Raw genomic sequence first — 19,729 nt, forward strand, 5'->3', positions numbered from 1 at the left:
TTACGTGGCTAGAAACCAATTGGTTACCTAGTAACGGGACCTACAGCTTATTATATCGAGAAATGTATTTCTATCAACAGAAATAAATTCCTCTAGTTCCGCGTTGGCCGAGCCGAGAATCGAACTTCGGACCATCGGATTGGTAGCCGAGCGCGAAATCCTTCCTAGGGGAGACCTCGACAATATCGCAAAGGGAAAGCCATAGAAAATAGTGATGATGAATAATAATGATAACAATAACCTCTTCTAAGAGAAAGTAGACCGTAGGTGACGTTCACACCAACAAATACGGGATCAATAAAAAAGGATGCGCAAAACATGTCAAGTCACAAATATATGATAATGTGCAAACTAATCTACAGAAAAATTGAAAAGCAGCTGGTTTCAGAAGTGTAGCTGTGGAACGGCCCGGGAAATTGAACTCTTTAGCAGTCACGGTTTAGGAGCTGTGCTGGATGTTATATAATGTGTTTTGGAATACCATGAGTGGATTCATATACCTTTGTCTACATGCTGAGTAACAGCTGTTACGCCTCTAACTGCCTACATTTACAGAGCTTAGTCATAAACGATATAATAAGAAGAACAGTTTTGTAAATAAAATCTGAGTCAATGAAAGCATTAAAATTAAGATGCTATAACCATGGATTTGTAACAGGTCTATGGTCCTTAGCGTAAATGCACTATCAACTTCCCAAGAACACAAAAAACTGACCCAGGACATATGGAGGTGGTCGTGACAGCTTCAACTTGTAAAGATGAGTTAGTGAGGATAAAAGTGGTTGCTCCTAGAATAAAAATTAAAGAAGCGCCTATCAATATATCTCAAGTGGATATCAAAGACAGGTTTCTGGTTATGACCGTATAAACTCCAACCCCAGTGGTGGCATTTCCCGATAATTCCTTTTATTGGCTTAATAACCACAACGAAAATATGGCGGGGCAGAGGGACAGCGCAGGCAAAGCAAAGCTGCCTCAACTGAACGTGAATGAGGGAAAGGCGGCGGGATAAAACCAATGCAGAAAGTAAATGACCACACAGATCATTAATCTCATTAATAATCAGGCGGTAGGCCTTCGACGGCTGGCGAGTCCGTATTACGGTAAGGAAGGAAATGAATGCCGCAAAACACCATTACTGTTCATTTGCCTGGAATGAATTCTAAACGCACTGGATGAAGATCCCTACATTTCCATAATTACTTATATGCAAATTTCATTAATGGCATTATAGCCCTTGGCAACAACCACCGAAGCAAGTGCGTTTTTTAATTTGATTTTCAGATGATGCGTCTGTCTGCTTTTCCAGCGATAGATGTAACGACGGGAACATTTTTTACACAAAGAATGAAAAGAAACAACTGAAAACAATTTAGGTATGGAAACTTTTTTTTCGGCCGGTTTCTCGCCTTTAGCATTAAAAGTCCAGGTAACAATCACTTACTTCGCCACTCCTCGCCAACTCAATTACTTTAGCACAAGAATTGTCTCGTGCTGATGATGATGATGATAATGATGATGCTGGAATAGCACTAAGCATCCCCAACGAAGCAGAACATCTTCATGATTTCGTCTCTTTACATAATGATTTTCCCCTCTAATTTCTTAAAAGAGTTTTATTAAAGGTATCTTCATCATTATTATCTTATCATTTATATTCATTATTTAAAAAAACGACTGACGTTCGTCGAATGTGCTACTTCTGACACTTCCAAACAATTAAGCAATATTCATGCACACATAATTAATCTCGCTATCATACACACACACACACACACACACACACACACACACACACATATATAATATATATATATATATATATATATTATATATATATATATATATATTATGATTGTACCTGGGAGATTGCAACTATGTACGAGGGGGGACCCAAAAGTAACCGAAATTGTGTCATAGAATTTATTCAGTTATTGTTACATGTTTACAGTCTTATCACCTTCAAAGTATTCTCCATTTGAAGCAATGCACTTATCCAGACGTGTTTTCTACTGTTGAAAGCAATTCTGGAACTCTTGTGAAGTTATGACTTTTAATGACTCCGTCTTTTTCTTCTGAACCTCTTCAACGTCTGCAAAAGTTTCCCTTTGAGGGCTTACTTCATTCGGGGGAACAAAAGAAGTCACAGGGAGCAAGATCGGGTGAATAGGGAGGGTGGGTAAGTGGGGTCATGCCATTCTTGGTCAGAAACTGTCTCACACTCAAGGCGGTGTGCGCTGGTGCATTGTCGTGATGAAGCCACCACCCTCCACTTTGCCACAGGTCGGGGCGTTTCTGTCTCACGACAATGCACCAGCGCACACCGCCTTAAGTGTGAGACAGTTTCTGACCAAGAATGGCATGACCCCACTTACCCACCCTCCCTATTCACCCGATCTTGCTCCCTGTGACTTCTTTTTGTTCCCCCGAATGAAGAAAGCCCTCAAAGGGAAACGTTTTGCAGACGTTGAAGAGGTTCAGAAGAAAACGACAGTCATTAAAAGTCATAACTTCACAAGAGTTCCAGAATTGCTTTCAACAGTGGAAACACGTCTGGATAAGTGCATTGCTTCAAATGGAGAATACTTTGAAGGTGATAAGACTGTAAACATGTAACAATAACTGAATAAAATTCTATGACACAATTTCGGTTACTTTTGGGTCCCCCCTAGTATGTGAAAATTGTGCTGATCTAACAAAAGCCTTGACAAGGAAGGGGGCAATCATATACAAAATTACGGCTGAGGACCTACTTCAGACTGGGTAATAGTTAAGTAAACACAAAGGGTTAACTTAACTGATTATATTTACACTCATAATCACATCAGAAGAAAAAAAGGATTACACCATATGGGTTCGTGGTGGACGTAAAGACCCCATATCACAGATTACAAATAGCAATGATTTAGATCTTGAAGTGGATAAATAGGTGACTGGAGGATTCCTGGCTCATGGAGCGAAGAAATAACAGGGAGAATGTCCTCCGGAGCCCACGAGGTGGAGTCCAGTGTCCACAGCAGCATTACTGCAAGTCTGTAACAAAAGCGATAGGAAGTTGAACAGATTGCACACGTGGTCAAGGATCAAGGGGGTTGTACTCGATCTCACAGAGGAATGAAGTAAGTTACTTATTATTGAGAAACACTCTTGGCTGAAGGCCCACAACAATACACAATAATAACAGAATACTGGAATTGCTCGAGAAGTGGGAAAGAAATTAAGTTAAAGACGTGAAACAGGACTGGCTGATAATAACCTTGGAACTTACATAATACCTTCTGTAGAAGTTCTAGTCATCTTCCTCAGGGGCGCTGGCATAGGGGGGACATGCTAATGCAAGGAGAGAGTGCCCAGTCACTTGCTTGGAGGCTTAATAAGCAAATGTATATATTTTTTGGTCAGTGCTCCCAGATGAAGGTGGTACAAAAACCTATTTCCGCCCCTTGTGAAACGTCATCAGTCACAAAAGGACCACATCTTTATGAAACTATATTTACAATAACATTTTCATATAACTATTTTTGCGATGGCGTTTTTTACATAAATTTTCCTCTTATTGAATGTTGTTGTAAACTACGTTAAAGTACAAAGAATGCTCTTTCAAATGATATATGGCACATTACAATTACGATTAGTTTCAAACCCACAAGCGCGCAAAGAAAAAATTATCTACGCACACAAAAATGTGCAATTACTTCATCCGTCAACCTATATTCACGTTTCGTAGCGTATCTGATTAAGGGATGATGATAGAAAGAAACTGAAAATGGATTAGAAAGCTGATAAAATTTACTATATAATGCATAAATAAAATTGATAGGTGTTCTCAGAAATTTTCGAGGAATTCTAGGTCAAAGACGGATCAAAATTTTAAAATTTTATGTAAATATTTACCAAATTTTTCTTACATAATTTTTCATCTTATTACATTTTGCCATATACCATGTAAAAGTACAAAGAATTCCTTTTCAATTGGTATATGACACATTACAATTACAATTATTTTCAAAACCTTTTTGTACTTTTTTTCGAAAATATTGTAATCGTTTGAGGCATGCATAATTAATACCTTTATGTATACAGTTTGTGTTATATGTAAACTTACGTGTTCGGAAGTATATATATGTGATATGAAGTGCTAATGAGAAATTTGCTGGAAATGTGTTCCCTGTATCAATTTCTTCATCATTTATTCCTTTGATACCTTTTATCGTATATGATGTAATTCTTATACTTTTGATATTGTATTTTGTGGTCAAGTCGTGCAAATGTAACTGACATTTTTTACACTGCCTGTATCCACATTTTCTTTGTATTTATTGCATAACAATAAGTATTCATAATAAGATTTGGAAAATATAATTAATCCATCATTATAACCTTAAGCATAAAAAAAGTTGCTTTTCGAAGTGAGGTATGAACACAATGACAGAACTAAATACATTTCTTAAAAATTATTTAAAATCTTGATAATATTACTACCTGAAAGAGAGAGAGAGAGAGAGTTCATGTTATAAAAAATGGACTTGAAGAGAATACAGCAAACCAGGACATAGGTAAGTAAATAAATAAGTAAAGAATAAACATATGAAGAAAGCTGGAGTAGCTATGTGTGTTTAAACTAGTATATTTTGTGCTATAAAACAAGGCTTGGTGACTAAATGAGAGAATGGGTATTTAAAAAATCAAATATGAGACCTCTCTACAGGTTTTATCAAGATTTTATGAAAAACACCACATGATATGGATTAAATGTATAAAAACTAAGGGTTCTTTAAGTAATTCAATGGAGAAGCACGGAAAGTGTTACTTTTGTGACGTCACAGTATTAGCTCCACCCCCACTGCCGAGTTGAGCAGACCCTATATACTTTGAATGGGTATTAAAAAACATCAAGCATGTGACCTCTTTACAGATTTTATCAAGATTTTATCAAAAAAACCATGCAATATGGATTAAATGTATAAAAACTAAAGCTTCTTTAAGTAATTCAATGGAGAAGCACGGGCAGTGTTACTCTTGTGACTTCCCAGTATTAGCTCCGCCCCCACTGCCGAGTTGAGCAGACCCTATATACTTTGACTCTGAGTGCTCCTACTGCAATTTTTGCCTACTACGTATCACTTTATTGCCCCTTGTGACCTTAATATGGGCTAAGACTGTGATTTGAGTCAACAGATAATAACAGAGGTATGTGCATTGAAGCAATCTGGTCTTAAAACAAAAGCAGATATCGGATCAAATGGGTGTGAGCAGGCATTCAGTTCGACGTTGAGTTGCCAGATTTAATGAAGGTGGCAACCATGAGATTCAGTCTTTCTGAAACTGAATCTCAAGGTTGCCACCTTCATTAAATCTGTTAACCCAGCATTGAACTGAATGCCTCCTCACACCCAGCTGATCCAATATCTGCTCTGTTTTAAGGGCAGAGTGCTTCAACAATATATCTCTGCTATTATCTGTTGCTATTATCTGTTGACTCAAATCACTGTCTTGGCCCATATTAAGATTACATGGGACAATAAAGTGATATGTGGTAGGCAAAAATTGCAGTGGGAAACCTGACCAAAAATATATATACAGTCACTTATTAAACCTCCAAGCAAGTGACTGAGTGCTTTCCCCTTGTTAGTGTCCAAGCTCTACCCCTTTCTCTATGTGCAGTAGGCAGCCTAATGCACTGACGAAATTTCTTCCCACCTTTTCCGTTCCTTCAAAATTCGATCCTTCAAAATTCGACAAGAAATTAGGCCGCTTGACGTGTTGGTTGACCTTATCAATAAACCCTGTGGTAGATGTTATGACTGTAAAGCTTGAAACTTCCACCAAAAGTGTCACACATTGTGAGTGTATGTTGCAACATCAATAACCGTTTCTCAGCTCAGTCTTACAAGGACTCACTCATTCTACCACCTTCAGTGTTGCCATGATTTTCCTCTATGATTGTGTTTTGAACTCAAATATAGTTCTGTTTTAGGAATTCCTGTGTGGACTGTTGTATGTTCCGGCATTGTGGTGGTCCTTAAGAGAAAACCACCCTCCCCCTCTGCACTGTTAAGTGCCTTAATGCTTTTGAGAAGCATTGGCGATGACTTGTGTCCTACATGACCTATCTACACACTTCCAAGTTACTTCTCTGGGAACCCAATCACGCACCTTTTTGTGCAAATCTACATTCTTGGGAACATCTGTACCTGAGTCCAGAAGGCACTGAGGATGCACTGTTGAGTGCTCAAAGCTTTGTAGAATCATGACCTAAGTCCGTAAAGGACTGCACTGTTATGTGCCTTTATCTGTTTGATCTATGGCCTGAGTCTGTAAGGGGCTATTAGTGTGCTATTGAGTGCTACTGTGTTTGCTATACACACCCCTTCAGAGTCCTACCATGTTTGCTGAACACAGCCCTACATCTTGTAAGACTGTCTGTTCCCCTTGGTCAGTGCCACCTCTGCTCAGCCGAGCAACCCACTTCATTCCCAAGAAGTAGAAATAGGCTGCTACCTGACTTTACCACGATTGTGCCTGTTTGAGTGCCAGTGAAAGCCTCATTCGAGAACTGTACTCTGAGAGTACTTGCACTGTAGGTGTAATCTTTGTCAGTTTGATGGTTGCATTCGGACATTTTAAAGCCAACCTGACATGTGCCACCTTCACTGACACTCCTGCTAAAGCTGTGCTTTTGTAAGTGCCGCTGTGGTGTCGCAGTCTTCAGAGATGTGTATCCCCGCACCTGCCTGGTGGATAACAAGTGCCATCTTCGCTGACACTCCCACTGCAGCCACAGCTTTTATGATTGCTGCTGTGTTGCCTGAGCCTACGGAGACTTATATCCCTGCGCCTGCCTGGTGCCTGAGTGCACTTTTGCTGACACTCCCACCGTACCTGCACCTTTTGTGTATGCTGCTGTGCTGTCTAAGTCTATTAGGATCTGATGCTATGTACCTGCTTGGTGCCTGATGAATGTCACCTTCATTGGCACTCACCACTGTTACGAGCCACCGTGCATTTGTGCCTTTACAAGTGTAGTTCTGCTGTCACTCACCCCTGTTTAACATTAGGTGTCCTGTTCTGAGATTTGCACGAGCTGTTACAGTAGCATCATACCTTGTTGGCTGATTCATCGCACATCATCTCTGTATGTTGCTTTATGCTGAAGATTACAAACTTTTCCAATCCCTCAGACTGGAGAGTAGTCTCCCAGGCAAAAACCTTACAACCTGAGAGGAGGCCCAGTAGAACAGGTCAGGCAAGAGAGACTACAAGATCAAGCTGTTTGAGCTGTAAGGAAGAAGAAAGAGAAGACGGAGCAAGCAGCAAAGGAAGAAAAACAATGAGTTTGAATTAGCTCTAGCCCAGATACAGCTTACTCTCGCAAGCAATTATAAAGACACTATGGAGCGACTTTGCCATGAGAATACTGTAGCTATCGCCCAGTACAGAGTAGCACACCCTGCTACAAATTCTCCTCATGCCATCTTCCAAGGGATGAGCTCACTTAGGTATTCAGCCTTGGATGGACACAGAACTGGAGGCTTGGATCCATCAGATTGAGAGAGTCTTTGAGATTTCCATTACCCTGAATAAGCACATGAAGGAAAAGGGTTACATCGCCCTCTGAGCTCTGCTGTCTGCTGAGCAGGGTGAACTCATTGCATTGAGGTGAGCTATCTCTAAAGTTTATGAAATAACTACAGAGATGTGGCCACAGCACTGGAGAAGTCTCCCCAAAGAGGTAGAACAGTCCTGGATGGACTAGATCTATCATAAAACTCAGAATTTCAACCTTCCTGAGAAAATTTACTTTGAAGTCACAGAGTGCATCATGTTGAAGACTTCTACTACTATGCCCCCAGCATCTTTGGAACTTACACGAAAGGCACTTTGCGACCACTGACAAATGTTGCAAGCGAGCAGATGAATGGAAAACCCACCATGATCATTTGAGTTCATACAATAAAAAAGATCTCACTTCTAGACCATACCTTTACTCTGCTCACCCCAAAAACAGTTTCCCTCCAAACTGCTCATTTGCCCCTTGTATAAGAAGGCTCCTCCTGCCAAGAAGAATAACATTGCCTCGGCCACACCATAATGTCTAAATCATGTTTCCTTGGAAACAGGACCAAAAAAGGATTATGCAAGGAAGTTTGCAAAGATTACAAGGTCAGGCATGCATCCGCTCACTTTCCAGGTTGCCCACAGTACGCCCCAGCCAAGACAGTTCACACAACAGCAGTCAGTGCACAAATGTCCACTAAATGGAAAGGACTGGGCAATGTGACTGTAGCCACACCATGCTGGCTCAAGAGGCTCCCATTCGAGAGGATGAATGCATTTACTTATGTGGTTCAGTGGCCACTCAATGGACCTACCTACTGGACTTGCGAACACCATTTAGAAGTCACATACACCCTCACCACCAGACATCCCCTACTCTTTGGGCAGGATTTTTGCAATGAAGAGACTCAACCATCCCATTGAGGTGCATTATAACCATACCTGCAACACCACCAGAAGCTCCGGGACCCACATCCCGCACATCCCGCCCCACTCCCCAACCCAAAGTATTATCGTATTATCTGTGGCTCCCACACTCCTTATCACAGAAGCGGATGTGGCAGCCACTTTGCTTGATAGAGATAATCTGATTGTCGTCCAAGCTCAGGATCCTGATATTCAGCCCCTTCAGCCTGATGCTCATTAGGACATAAATAACTTCTCCAATTTTTCCAAACCCCAAGGTCCTGTACCAAGTCACTAGAGAAGCCCTGCAACCCACAAATTCTCTGCATAAACACACTGTGGTCCCAGGTAAATTGCAAAATCACGTCATTGAGCCAGCTCAAGACGGAACAGGAGGACACTTTGGTATCAACCGAACTACTAAGATATATGGCAAGTTTTACTGGATTGGACTGAGAAAATCTATAAAGACTTACATCTTGTCTTGCTCTACTTGTCAAACAGTAGGGAACCCTAACGAGAGCATTCCACGAGCCAGGATAAGAAATATTCCTTCAGTAGGAGTTCCTTTCTGGGACGTTATTGCTGATTATTTCACCCCCCAAGGTGGTAAAAGAACCAAATCTGGAAATGTTCACTGTCTCACAATAATTGATCATTTTACCAGGTATGCCAAGGTTATCTCTGTTTGAAGTGAGATGTCTGAGAACTTAGTTAAAGTGATAGTTCAATTCTTTTGCAGTTTTTGTTTCCCTGCTACTATCCAAAGTGATCAACAGAGATACTTCATGTCTTGAGAATTCCATGCAAGCATGACTAGTCAAGGGTTCACACATTTCCATTCCATCCCATATCACCTGGAGAGCCAAGAGATACTGGCAATCTCTCTTCAAGATTTTTGCTGTGACAATGATCCTTGCACTGCAGATCTTTTCATGAGTGTCCCATGTGTGTGTCTTCAGCAGATCAACAGTGCAATTTAATTGACATTACCAGTGCTAAGTCCAGTAACATGTTCCCAGAATCCAGTGTGAAGAGTGTGCTACAGTTTACCCTTGCAAGCATCCTGATCCCTTTTCAATTTGGACTTTATTAATTTAATAGTTTGGGTTAGTGTATATAAGTGTAGTATTATGGCACATTGCTTTGTTTGTTACCTGTTACCATAACTGAGAGTGCCACGGAGCTCTATGTAGCTCCTGTATATTTTTTCCAATTCCCTTTAGTGAATTATAGGTATTTAACTGAACATTCTAAGTTTACCTCACCCCACCCCCCCTTAGTAGTTGCTGGTAATTTAATTTCACTAAAGAGCTTTTTTTATGTTTACTGGCAGGTGGCGAACTTAGTCATATTGCGCTCAACACTTAGGTCCAAATTAGAACCATTCATTCTAATTATCCCAGCCACCCTATCATGTATATATATATATATATATATATATATATATATATATATATATATATATATATATATATATCTTACCTGTATTCTTACTGATGAAATTTCAATTACGAGTTGTAAACCCCATGGCTACAAATGGCCATGGGTCATTGCATGTCTACAGCCTCTGGTGTTCAGTGGTTATTCCCCGCAAAAGGACTGACTATGCCCAAAACTGATTTCAATGATTGAGAAACATACACAAACACACAGGTGATGTGTGAATGTTGGATGCTAATAAAGGCAAAAGTTGAGGATCATAAGAACTGAAAGGGCAAAAAATGAGCAAACAGGTAGATGTGGTAAAGTGTTGGCTTAGTTCAAAGATTTGAGGTGACTTGGTCATGTTGAAAGAATAGAAAGGATAGCTTTGTGAAAAACGTCAATAGTTCAGAGGTGTTATGAAGGTGATCTGGAGAGCATAGAAAGGAGTGGATAGATGGCATGAACAAGGTCCTGGAAAGAATGGATCTTAATATCCAAAATCAATGTGAATGAATGGCACAGCATGAGTAAGGGGATTCAAAACGGCTGAGGAAAATTGTATAGCCAGATGAAGCAGCTAATTCTGTGAAGTTTTTGGCACAGGGGTTCATCCATGAGGCAGCGCCTAAAAGTTGGAATGTTGCAATGAGCGTTGTGGTGTTTTTACTTTCGATCCACCCGTTGTTGTTAGGGAATATCATCAAATGTTAAATATACATTCATGCACAATATATATATATATATATATATATATATATATATATATATATATATATATATATGTGTGTGTGTGGTGTGTGTGTGTGTGTGTGTGTGTGTGCGTGTCAGAATTTTTCTCACACACCCCTGTGAAATTTGTTTATACTCACAAACATAAGGCCACAAATGCTGGTATCTTGATGGCCCAGTGGTGGAGTAACTGGAAAGGTGCCGCTCCCAACGGATCTGTTGTTCGAATCCACCTGGTCACTTGTCACTAATAAGGTCCCCTTCGGTAGTTATTCCGAGGTTTGGTGAATTTGATTATCAACGCAATCGTAACTTAATGTTTGAATTTATCATATATATATATATATATATATATATATAGATATACTTATCGTATACATATATATAAATATATGAGTGAGTGTGTGTGTGTGTGTGTGTGTGGACGTATAATCGTTATGCTTGTATGGCGTTAACGCAACCGACCAAAAATTAGGTATGTGTGTGTATGTATATATGTGTGGGCGCACAATCATTATGCATTATGACGTTCACGTAATGAAGGAGAAATGAGGTATTCAAGAGGTAACTAGGAAACATGCCATCAATTTTCATAGGTAAGCAGGTAACGGCTCTCATTCTTTTTCCAATGTTTATATAATTTGGCAGCTGGTAAGAAAAAACTGTATGACATCGTCAATGTAAAAAGCATAAATGGGCCAATGGTGTCAGTTGTTTTAGTCACTTATTACGATTGGTGTTTTTGTTATTCAGATGAAAAGTAATTTTTTAGGCGAAGGACTGACCAACATTTTACATTCATTACATTGGGTTCGTTTTCTTCAATTATCGTTTATGACAGTTTCTATATGTATCATCTCATGCTAAACTGATGATTGTTATTGCGTAGGAAAAAATTGATCTTACAACCCCGATCCGAGACACGCTTCCCTATTACGCTTTCATCGTGTTTCACGAAACTATCGTTCTTATTTTATTCCTATTTCCCACTTACCTCGCAGTCGCATTTCAATGTTTACGGTTTTATTCAATGAAGCATAAATTTTCAAAATTCAACTGCATCGATCGGAGTTGTTCACAAAACATTGCAGCGATTCTTTGCGGGTTATATACGAGTTGGAACGATGTTTCGCTTTAACCACTCTTTCACGGAAACAGGCATGAAATGAAGCAGCCAAAGGTCATTTTACACATACACACGAACAAAAATTATATATATATATATATATATATATAGATATATATATATATATCTATATATATTCTTCTAAAATGTATAAAGTATGATTTTTCCAGAATGTCGTGATATGCTTTGTTTGTTTGTATGGTGTTTTTACGTTGCATGGAACCAGTGGTTATTCAGCAACGGGACCAACGGCTTTACGTGACTTCCGAACCACGTCGAGAGTGGACTTCTATGACATGCTTTGTAAATATGTAATTGTCGTATGATTTTTCTTTATACAAGAGAAATTGTGTCGGGTAAAATGTTATTTATAAACAATAATTACTCAAATGTCGTAAGTCATGTATGTTAAAGTTCACAATCACGTCATTTAGAATGAATAATGTGATTCTTGATATTAACGTAATGGAGAGAAAGTCATCATCGAGCAATTAGTCGCATTGAGAGTCGAGATAAGGGAAGGCTCCAGCTCGCTTGTCTCTTTGTTAAACATGTCAATCATATGATTTGCCACGTGCTTATTGTATCGATCGCTTTGAGATCCCGTCAAAAGCTTTGGCCAAAACGTTTGCCTTCCGTCACATACGCCTTTTTGAGAATTACTGGGGGTAATTATTGCACAAAAGCACATTTAAACTGATCGAGTCCCGTACGCCATCGATCTTTTGCCCCAAAATGTATTGCATTTAATGACGTAATCCATTTTTGCTAGAATGATCTATGGGGGGTTTGCTCTTGACTGGAGATGAAATTCATGTTCATTGTGAGACCGAAAACTGGGCGGTGTAGATTCAAGAGAAAAAAAAAGGAGGTTCTCTCTCTCTCTCTCTCTCTCTCTCTCTGATCCACTTAATAGATTTCTATTTACAGCAATGTAAATTGCTTTTATATTTGTCACTATTGATTGATTGTGTAATCTATGCAGACATTATAACAGTGTCTATCGTAACGGCGGCTGTCAGAAAAGTGTCTAGTGGATTTCAAGTAGCTGCACTTGAGGGTAATCTTGTGAAAGCTTGATAGCTTGTGTAAGCTACAGTAAATTTTATTATTAATTTAACATTTATAACCGTTAAAACACTTTGAAATTTGAAGATGTATCATTCAAACTGTGTTGATTTTTGTGAGCTATTTAAATTGATTTGTGTTTATTAGCCCGGTCAATTAAGTAGGTCTTGTATTTTTTTAAGTAATAATAAATTTTCTTCAAAGTAAGATTGCGCATGTTTATTATAAATTTTAAATTAATAATAAACTTTGCATATAAAGTTTCACTACAGCTTTTCATTCATTAACCACCAGTGGTATGATAGCCATGTTTCGTTCAGTTAGTTTTTGCTGAAGTGACTCTGATTGGGGAGACAGACGCAGTTGTTTGATGGAGTAATTCTTTTAATTGACTTTAGCATATATGAATACTTCACAATTGTTTTGATAAACTTTTATACATTTTGAAAACTCACTTTACTGGTAACTTTTCTAGGGATCACTGTTGCCTTTAGAGTACTCAGTCGTGTTTTATTTGTCATGAGAGTTCAGGTATCTGGCTGTAGTGAGTAAGTTTTGAATTCTATGAATAGTAAGTGTCGTAACTAGTAGGTATTTGGAACACATCGTGACATCGTTTACTAAACAGTACACGTTTTTTCAATTGAAAATAAATAAATAAATATGTAATATATATATATATATATATATATATATATATATATATATATATATGTGTGTGTGTGTGTGTGTGTGTGTGTGTATGAGATATATATATATATATATATATATATATATATATATATATATATATATATATGATATGTATACGTATGTATATGTATATGTATATATATATATATATATATATATATATATATATATATTTTACATAAATATTTATTTATTTATTTATTTATTTTCACATGAAAAAACGTGTACTGTTTAGTAATATCACAAGTTCCACAGAAGTAGGAAAATGCTTTCATATGAAAATACAATCGTCACATTATTGACAATTAAAATTATATTTAAGTTCATGTATTTTTTGTGTTGATTGCATCTTAATAAAAACTGTTTTGACACATAAAATGACACTAACGCACAAACCTACATTCTGTAAAAAAAAAAAAAGTATGTGGGAAGCACCAATAATCTTAAAAATTTTATTTGAAATAAAAATACATTTCATTTGTAAAATATACGTTTCTGTATTTGTGTCAGTGGTTGCGTAAATATACTTTTTGCAATGTTACCAACACTGAAAAACCATGCCCTACTTAATATTATATAAGTTCACATGAACTTATATAATATTAAAGGTCACTGATATGAAGGTGGAATTTCCATATGAAAGAATGACTGACAGCATCATGATCAGGAGAATCCGTGTAAGTGATTACTATCCCATATTTTCATAAATACCGTTTTAAACTTTTTCACCCTCCCATCCGTTGAAAATACTGTAAGACCACAAAAAAAAAAAAAAAACTTAAAAGGTGAAAAATCAAATTACCTTGTTGCATATGTATCAAATTAATAACAAGGCAAACTGGACAAATTGTTCTTTTTGTCTAGAGGCTGGAAGTTCTCGTAGTGTATCTAACGTATTTTAATCCAGCCGTTAACACACCTGGCGGTAAAAACGAATATTTACCTAAGATGCCGGGAATAGGACATTACAGGTATGTATATTAATACTACAGGACAGCCTGGATTTATGTAGTTATTGATTTACTGATTTATGAAATATATGTTGTCAGGCCAACCGCTGAGGGCCTTCCGCCACAATTGGCAGTCAAGACAGTCAAAAGACGGAGTTGGAAGAGATGAAAAGCAAAATTAAAAGAGATCCAAAAAATAATGGTGAGGTACAAGGAAGGATCTAAGGGTGGAACTGGGAGGAAACCCCACATTTGCACTTAGAGAGGTTGGACAGCAAGATTTGAAAAAGGAAGAGGAAGAATGGAAATAATTTAAAAGGCTGTTTATATTATTCCAATTTACCGAAATGCGATGAAACGAAGTAATAATGGACACTCAAGACGGTGACTGATTACAAATAATTTTCGATTAATATAATTTTCCTTACAAGTTTAGGAATTTACAAGGCATTTTGTTCTAGTTATCATTCGCTATTAAATCATTTAATCATCTCGTAATATTTTCATGCATTTAAGCACGTTTTCAAATATGCAAGCTTTGTAAAATCTTCTAAGGATGGTACGATAATTTTTCCAATAAACGTAAGATCAACACATGGGACTATACATGCTCTTAAATCACCTTAAAAATTCAAGATATATCCAATATTTCAACATCATTAAGAATCCCGTAGCCTGTGACACTGATAGGAGCAACAAAAGTTTTATTATTACACCAATCTACAATTCTCGTGACTCGTCACCAAGGAGGGAAAAGAGAAACAAGATTAATAGGCAAAGAAAAATAAATAAATAAATAAAATTAAAAATGAAAAAAAAAAAATGAAAATAAAGAACGACGAAAACGCTACAAAGAACGGACTGAACATTCGATGCATCTCAATAAATGGCAATGCAGGACTCCTCCAGAAAACAATGTCCCTCCCCGCAACTATACTGTTAATTGAGACTGCTCGTTGTAGAATGGAGATGAAGTTATTGATAACATTAACAGTAGACAGGGTGACAATTACAGGGTTTGAGAGTGTAGAGGAGTGGTGGAAATGTAAAGGAACAAAAAAAAAAAAGTAGCACGGAAGAGAGAAGAGGGAGTGAGGGAGAGAGAAGGGGAGAGAAGGAAAGAGGGTAACGACCGGTGAGCGCAACACGAGAGCAGGAAGAGCAGCAGGCTATTAATAAAGACTTGGAACCAGAAGCGAAAGAGTCAGAAAAGAGAAGTGGGGAGAAAGGGAAACCAAAAGAATTAAAGAGCAAATGAGCTGGGCAGTCAGTCTCCTACAGGTATTAAACATCAAATCACCGAAGCTTAGCAATATATAAAAAAATAATACACGGGAAAATCCACGTACTCCTGCTGAAGACCACCGAACGGACCAAGCAAATACAAGCAGTAGGAGGAGGAGGAGGAGGAGGAGGAGGAGGAAAGGCAAAGGGAAGACAGAAAGCCCTGGCAGAGTTGCCAGAGTGAGGATGGGGGTTATGGGGGGGAGGGGAGGAAAGGGGGGACCTACTGTTTGAGTGACTCAGATTTAAAGCAAGCCCTCCTCCACTACGATGGCGAACGCTGCAGCAGCAGCAGCAGCAGCAGGCATTCTGGGAGGTTAAAGGTGCTTTACGCATTCACGCTGTCACTACTGCGTTGCAAATACTGCCATAACGCGCCTCTCTCTCTCTCTCTCTCTCTCTCTCTCTCTCTCTCTCTCTCTCTCTCTCTCTCTCTCAGGGATGTGATACAATGTAACAATGTTATCGACGAATTCTCAGCCCGGGGTTTGCGTGGAAGTGCCTTTGGCAGAGAGAGAGAGAGAGAGAGAGAGAGAGAGAGAGAGAGAGACCTTGGAAATGATTGATTCGCAAAATGAAAAAGGGAATTCAATTATCAAAATGGAACGGGCTGATCGATGCGGAATGTTGAAACAAGCGATTAACAAAATCAACACGGGTCGTGTTTTTCTTTGTCGAAAAACAAGGGTCTAAATGGTTTTTTTTACGAACGAAATATACAAGAACTAGTATCATCCCTTTTTGTTTTTAAGCAAGAACACAAGTCGTGCTCCTTGTAACGGTAACAAAAACACGGGGCTGCTTCTTCTCCTTTTAACAAAAACATCACCGCAGAGCCAAACAAATACTCGGTGGCGAGTTCCCTTGACACCAAAGACAGATCAATGCTGGTTTAATTAGGATGTGTTGAAAGCTACAAATACAGCTACAGTTACAGCTAAACCTCCAGCTACAGCTGAGGCTATAGAGACGCAGCTTCATAATGACAGGAATTCTCGAGGCCGGAAAAAGAATTTATGGATTGACTCGCCAACGAATACATTATTTGGCGCTGCCTCATTAATACCTTTTGGCTTTACGCTCTTAATTTCTCGTTTTCTGTAAAAGGAAGCCCAGCCAGAAGGTACAATCCGGCCCCGCATTTCTCTCTCTCTCTCTCTCTCTCTCTCTCTCTCTCTCTCTCTCTCATTGATATCTGCCTACATTGAAATATATTATTATTATTATTATTATTATTATTATTATTATTATTATTATTATTATTATTATTATTATTATTATTTATTTATTTTTTTTTTTGTTGTTGCTCATCACAGTCCTCCAATTCGACTGGGTGGTATTTTATAGTGTGGGTTCCGGGTTGCATCTGCCTCCTTAGGAGTCCATCACTTTTCTTACAATGTGTGACGCTTTCTAGGATCACACTCTTCTTAATGAGTCCTGGAGCTACTTCATGCCTCTAGTTTTTCTAGAATTCCTTTTCAGGGATCTTGGGGATCGTGCCTAGTGCTCCTATGATTATGGGTACGATTTCCACTGGCATATCCCATATCCTTCTTATTTCTATTTTCAGATCTTGATACTTATCCATTTTTTCCCTCTCTATATCTTCAACTCTGGTGTCCCATGGTATTGCGACATCAATGAGTGATACTTTCTTCTTGACTTTGTCAATCAACGTCACGACTGGTCTGTTTGCACGTATCACCCTATCCGTTCTGATACCATAGTCCCAGAGGATCTTTGCCTGATCGTTTTCTATCACTCCTTCAGGTTGGTGCTCATACCACTTATTACTGCAAGGTAGCTGATGTTTCTTGCACAGGCTCCAGTGGAGGGCTTTTGCCACTGAATCATGCCTCTTTTTGTACTGGTTCTGTGCAAGTGCCGGGCATTCACTTGCTATGTGGTTTATGGTTTCATTTTTCGTATTGCACTTCCTACATATGGAGAGATGTTATTTCCGTCTATCGTTCTTTGAAACATAACCTTGGTTCTTAGGGCCTGATCTTGTGCCCGCTGTTATCATTCCTTCAGTTTCCTTCTTCAGCTCTCCCCTCTGTAGCCATTGCCAATTGTCATCGCTGGCTAGTTCTTTAGTCTGTCTCATGTATTGTCCGTGCATTGGTTTGTTGTGCCAGTCCTCTGTTCTGTCTGTCATTCTCCTGTCTCTGTATATTTCTGGGTCTTCGTCTACTTTTATTAGTCCTTCTTCCCATGCACTCTTATGCCACTCGTCCTCACTGGTTTTCAGATATTGCCCCAGTGCTCTGTTTTCGATGTTGACGCAGTCCTCTATACTTAGTAGTCCTCTCCCTCCTTCCTTTCGTGTTATGTATAGTCTGTCCGTATTTGCTCTTGGGTGTAGTGCTTTGTGTATTGTCATATGTTTCCTGGTTTTCTGATCTATGGTGCGGAGTTCTGCCTTCGTCCATTCCACTATTCCTGCGCTGTATCTGATTACTGGCACTGCCCATGTGTTTATGGCTTTTATCATATTTCCGGCGTTGAGTTTTGACTTGAGTATCGCCTTGAGTCTCTGCATATATTCTTTCCTGATCGTGGTCCTTCATCTCTTGGTGTTTTATATCTCCTCCTTCCATTATTCCCAGGTATTTGTATCCAGTCTCATCTATGTGTTTGATGTTGCTCCCCATCTGGTAGCTTTATCCCTTCAGTTCTCGTTACTTTGCCTTTTTGTATGTTGACTAAGGCACATTTTTCTATTCCAAACTCCATCCTGATGTCCCCAGATACAATCCTTACAGTCTGGATTAGGGTATCTATTTCCTTGATGCTCTTACCATACAGCTTGATGTCGTCCATGAACATCAGATGGTTGATTCTGTTGCCTCTTTTCTTGAGTTGGTACCCGGCATCCATCTTGTAGTACTTTTGTCATGGGAAATCATGCTACTACGAAGAGTAGTGGGGACAGTGAGTCGCCCTGGAAGATCCCTCTCCTGATATTAACCTCTGCTAGTCTTATTCCAGAGCTTGTAAGTATTGTATTCCAGTTGCGCATTGTATTTTGAGGAAGCTGATGGTATTTTCCTCTGCCCCATATATTTTCAGGCATTCTATTAGCCATGTGTGTGGTATCATGTCGAAGGCTTTCTTATAGTCTATCCATGCCATGCTTAGGTTGGTTTTCCTTCTCCTACTGTTCTTCATTACCATTTTGTCTATCAGGAGCTGGTCTTTTGTGCCCCTACACTTCCTTCTGCAGCCTTTCTGTTGGTGGGGGTGGATGGTGTTTGTCTCCTCTAGGTAGTTGTATAGCATTTCACTGATGATACCTGTTAGTAACTTCCACATTATTGGTAGGCAGGTGATAGGCCTGTAGTTACTGGCTATATTTCCTTTACTCTTGTCTTTTTGTACTAAGGATGTTCTTCCTGTGGTCATCCATTTCGGGTGCTTGGTGATTTGAGATACAATGCTGGAGTTGTTCTGCTATTCGTGGGTGTAGGGCCTTGAAGTTTTTGAGCCAGTATCCATGGACTTCATCGGGACCTGGGCTTTCCAGTTTGGCATTTTCTTTAGTTGGTGTCTGACTGTGTCTGTCGTGATCTCTGTGAATCTTTGTTTTATTCTCCCTGTTTCTTCTTCCTTGACTTCCTGGAGCCATGTTGCATGTTTGTTGTGTGATACCGGATTGCTCCATATGTTTTCCCAGAGTCTCTTACTTGGTTCGGCTTCAGGAATTTCTTGGTGGTTGTTCTTCTCTAGTTGGCTGTATAGTCTTTTCTGTTGGTTCCGAATAGTTTGTTCTGTTGGTATCCCTTATTCCTGTTCATGTACCGTTGGATCTTATGTGCTTTGGCCTTAAGCCTCTGTTTTACATCTTCTATTGTGTTGTTTAGTCCCCTCTCTTGTACTTTGTATTTTCTCGTTGAGTTCCTCCCTGTTTTCTTGCTTCTTAGCCTTTTTTCTGCCATCTCTTTCAGTTTACTCAAGTCAGATCTCATCACCATGATTTGCTTTT

This window comes from Macrobrachium nipponense, chromosome 8 (assembly GCF_015104395.2).
Source record: "Macrobrachium nipponense isolate FS-2020 chromosome 8, ASM1510439v2, whole genome shotgun sequence".
Lineage (NCBI taxonomy): Eukaryota > Metazoa > Arthropoda > Malacostraca > Decapoda > Palaemonidae > Macrobrachium > Macrobrachium nipponense.